Source organism: Urocitellus parryii, chromosome 1 (assembly GCF_045843805.1).
Source record: "Urocitellus parryii isolate mUroPar1 chromosome 1, mUroPar1.hap1, whole genome shotgun sequence".
Classification (NCBI taxonomy): Eukaryota; Metazoa; Chordata; class Mammalia; order Rodentia; family Sciuridae; genus Urocitellus; species Urocitellus parryii.
This window is the reverse complement of record NC_135531.1, coordinates 28,176,135-28,181,242: the sequence shown is the minus strand read 5'-3', so window position 1 is coordinate 28,181,242 and position 5,108 is coordinate 28,176,135. Positions and strand designations below refer to the sequence as shown.

Here is a 5,108-nt window from a genome sequence, read left to right as displayed (position 1 = left end):
CTTAGCATCAATTTCAATTTCAAAATATCCTTTTGTTCTTTATCCTAAAGAGTTTTTGGTATGTTTGCAGATGGTTAACCTAAGGACATTGTACAAAAATAAGGTTAAGAATGAGTAGATTGTCTTTCTTGGGTCAAACAGGTACATGGAAAATTTAAGAGGAAAAGTGGGAAAGGAAAATCTGTGTCTTCTTAAAGGGAAATATCACAAATTTATTTTAATAGAATAATCCACAAATGAAGTGGAAATCACAAATCATCCCTGTCCTTATTTTGATTAAGCACTGAATATCCCAGGTGTTGTTTTCTTGATCAAAACCACTCCTCTAGAAGATGAGAGAATATATTATCATTAAAAAGTATTTTATTCACTCCAACAACACTGGAATTTGAAATATACCAAATAGTGGTTCCAAAAATAGTTGTCTATGCATTTAGATTCTGCTGTGCCTCCTTACTAATTTATCTTAATTCTGTACCTTTTCTCACCCTGTAAAACCATCTGTTGTGTACTGTCTCTAATTGATAAGATGCCATTAGCAATGTCCTCCATTATCCTCAGTTTTTCTGTGAACATTTCCCTACCACTGCTCTAGTTGACATCTGACAGGTCCTTAAGGACACCATCTCCTTGGCAGGCCTCTTGGTTAGGAGCTGTTTATAGACTCTCACATTTCACCTATATTCAAGAATGGCAAATGTCTCTTTTTGTCCTGACAGAGCTTCCATATAATCCTCACTATTAACTTTTAAAGACTAGCTCTTATATATTCTATACCATATTTATATTTATGACAATCATCACTTCACTGTTTCACTTCATGTTTTTGTATTATCAAAATGGCATCTACCTGGAATATAGCCTCTGGAAAGGTAATGATTCTTGGCTCAGTTTTGCATAATCGGGAGCTAAGCCATAAACTTTGCTTTAAGGCAGCAAGAGGTATTGGCAGGCCCCACAAGTCCAACCTCCAACATTTCCTCTTCTCCATTAAAATTCTAAGCTAATCTCTGGCTTTGCTTCTCTGCCTTGGAAGAGAAGTAGTTACTGGTCATGCAACACTACAGAACCTTCTCCAGTTATGGCTTCCTGGAGCTGATCAAGCTGACCTTGGCATCCATATCACTACAACAGAGTCCTTTTTTCTCATTTGCGTGTGGAGATCTACTTCTTGATCCAAAACTTGCTTTATTCAAATAAGTCTCCAGCCACCTTGGGCCTAAACTGCCTCAGAATTTTGCATCCTTATTTTAGGGCTTAGTTTTTAAGATATTTATACTTCCACATGCATAACAAACTACTTTCTATAATAATTCTCCCTTTAGTCCTGCTGTCCATAATCTATCACTTCATAGCTCACATCAATTGCAGATCTATCATGTAATAAATTTACCTAAAACTGTATTTATCTATCTACTTATTAACTGTAAAGCTCATAGGAGATACGGAAGCGTATGACAAGTGAGTTTACCTAGTTTGAGGAATCAAGAATTTTAAAAACGACTCATAACCTTAGATAAAAAATACCAGAGAAAATTTAAGTGTTGAAGAGGAGGGATTGCATGCAGAGAACTTTGAGTTCAGTGACAGCCTGGTAGTTCACCAACCTATAATAATTCTGTGTTCTGGGAAAGCCAATGGAGAAATTAGTTTGGGATATTTTACATTAAAAAACTATTCAGTATATAGTATAGAATTGTTTCATAAAGTTCTTAAAGAAAAATTAAAATAATTATCAATGTCATGCTCAAATAATCTTATTAATAATTATTTCCTCCCCATGTTCTTAATATATAGCTAATTATGTGTACATTCTTGTTTCTCCTAATTTTTATTGGGAATCATAGGAGGAAGCAATTTTTAATATAAAAGCTATCCTTAATAAGAAGTGAACATGATTTATTTAATCACTAGCAGTTTGTCATTTTAAAAGATAACTCTTCATTTTAAAATCAGGCACACAGGAGTCCAGATGAGCTAATGTAAATAAAGAAGAACAACATCAACACATTGGTGAAAACTGGAAGCATGAACTCTTTTGAGTGCATTGTTAATGTCATTTGCTTTAATCATGTCTTTTATGAATTTTACTCAATTTCTGTTTGCAGATGAAAACGTAAGCATAATGTTGTGAAGAAAAATTACAAAGTTTGAAAATTGCCACATTTATAACTCTAGAATAGAAAGACAGAAAATGCATTTAGTGAAGAGAAAATTAAACAAAGAAAATTGTCTTTCAAAACATAGGCAAAATTCAAATGCACAAGTGCAAAGAAATAGTCCTGAGTTATCAGAAACAAGATGAATAGAGAGGAAAAAGTTCCATCCAACACATTTTGAAGTGATATTCCTTTTTTTTTTTTGGTAAGAAATTCTACAAAATTGGCAATTAGCAACTCTTGTTTATTGTGCAACTGCAATTCTATTTCAGTCCTGTTTGGAAGAAAGCCCAAAGCTGAAATTGCATAGTTACAAGACTTTAAAAGAAGAGTAAGATATTTTGATAACCCTGAAAAAGCATATGTTATGCTTCAGATGACTGGGTTAAATGGATTTTTATTTAAAGGGTTTATGGAACAAAAATAAATGTTACACACATTAACAGCCAAAGGGCAGATGAGGGACACCGACATCTAGAGAAAGAATAGACAGAATTGTATAATGTAAGTTCTATGCCTTGACGTTGCTATGGTTGTACTTTCTCAAGTTTCTTACGTGTAAGCTCAACGTTTACAAAATCAGATCATGGCTAAACAAAAAAGACAGAAATGTCTTTTAATTACCCGAACATTTTTATGTAAAGCACAGGCTAAGGATGAATAATGCCTGCTTATATCTGTTTTGTCTTCCAGGATTGATTGTCCAACGTTTGCCTACCCTGAATTTTACCAACATCAGAAAATAAGTTAGTTTCAGAAGTATATGTTTTTAATTTTTGACTTAAGGAAAAATATTATGTAGCTTTTATGTGTTTAACTAATCATTTTATTCTCACTTCATCTTATTTCATGTTGATTCTTAAAGCATTTATATTTATTTAACAAAACAAACAAGAAAGCAAATAATGGAGTCACAGAACATGTGCAGGACATTTTTCAGATTTTATTTGATTTGAGAAATCATCTTGTAACTCAAAAAGATGAATGTTTTACTTATGACAACATTATAAGAAATAGGCTTATTTTGTGTAAGTCTAAAAGCAAGGAAGAAATACTTTTGAAAGAACTGCACATGTATATCCTGATTTGATATTTCTTCTATTATATTGAGGTTTATTTCACATGTAGAAAATACACTTGTCAATATCTGGGAACAGAAGAAACATCCCTACAGTAGTCCACATGGCACTCTTCTTCCTCTCTCTGCCCTATTATTTGTATTCTTACTTCATTTTTTACAATGTAGAGTTTCAATTTCAAATCAGTGGTAATTTGTTCTCTTTGACCAAATTTGAATGTTGCAAATGTTGTCAAAAGAAAAGAATAAAAAACCACAATAACAATAACAATAACAATGATAACAATAACAACATCAGGAGATGGGTGTTGATAATTTCCATGGACTTTTTTTTAACTACAAAAAAGATCTGAACAAAAGTTAAATGTATATAGCTCCATGTATTTTTCCATAATTAACCTATATTATCATGACATCTTAATTAATAAATAAAATATCAATATTTAAATCTCCCTAGGAGAACAATGTTAATGATTACTGCATCTGGGAATAGCTAATATTCTGACATTTAAGTCTATCAATTTTCCTTTTATTTATAAATGTATATTAATTTGGATACTCCATTTCTGTGCTTGGCTACTTTCAACATTATAGTTTTTTTGTGTGTTCATTTTTTAAATTCATCCAGCTATTGTTTGCATCTGCACTCCTGATTTTATAAATGATAGGATTTTGCTATAATCAATGAACAGAGTGTTTAAGTATTTTCCACTTAGGAATTATGCTGTTGTAAACGTGCATGTGCCTGTGTCTTGGAGAATATGTAAATTCTTTTTTAGTTAGCACATTGACAGATAATAAGGTATGTTTATGTTCAGTTTTTAAGTATAGCATGAAATAATTTTCCAAAGCAGTTCCCACAATTTAAACTCCCACCAACCATGTCACAGGTTACAGTGACTTTCTAACTTCACCAATACTCGATGAGGTCAGTCTCATTCACTTCAGCAATTTTATTATACACGAATAGCATCTACTTATGTTTTCAATCTATGCATTTTTCTCTTTGAAGATAAGAGAAGGTGTTACAGAATGCTTTAGCAGCAATCCCACATGCTCACTGGTTTGAGAAATATGCTTGTTGTTCCACAGTTAGCATTCTCATCAGATTGCTGAAAGACTTGAGGATTTGTTTTTCGGACCTTAAGCCCCTCACACTCTGGATCCTTGACCTACTTGGGCACTGTGATGAATATCCCCACCAGACAACCTCTGATACTAATTGTGACCTACGGGCATTGCTTGCAGATTCTGGCTGCAAGACTGTTCCTTCCAGGATCAATGGATATCACTGTCCCTGTGAGAGTGGCAGCTTCAGAGTACACACACCAGTGATGCTGGAACAGTAGGATATGATCTGCTACCACAGCTCAGACTCTGGCTCAAATCCTATCACATGGTGGTTTGAGGATGATCCTTGGCCTGGAGGGTGATACCAGCACTCTTGCTTCTGAACTATCTACCTGAGATGGTTTGGTAGTCACCTTCACAAAAGGCTTATGAGAAGCTACCTGAATAGAGAGGACAAGGAGGAGAATACCGAAGAGAATTCAGAATACCGCCTCAAGGAGAAGAAGAGGAAAGCCTGGAAACTCAGGGGTGACCTTCCCTTCACTCCCTCTCCTATCCAGAGGGAACACCAGATCCTAATCTAGTTCCTAATGTGTGTGTGTGTGTTTTGTGTTTTTTTTTTTGTTGTTGTTGTTGTTTTTGGTAAATTTCTGTGGAATAGAAGGGACAACAGGAAAGAAAATAAACTCTCAAGAAAGATGTGTCATTCCACTAGTTTTGGTACTGGTGTAGCAGCCAGAAATCTCCCATTTATAAAACTATGTTATCTATTATATATATATATATATATATATTTTATT

At 33.8% G+C, this 5,108-nt stretch overlaps 1 pseudogene; it reads left to right on the top strand.

The window, feature by feature from the left end:
* Window positions 1-839: 839 nt before the first annotated feature.
* LOC113186240 (interleukin enhancer-binding factor 2 homolog pseudogene) lies at window positions 840-4,840 on the top strand (annotated as a pseudogene).
* Window positions 4,841-5,108: the final 268 nt, after the last annotated feature.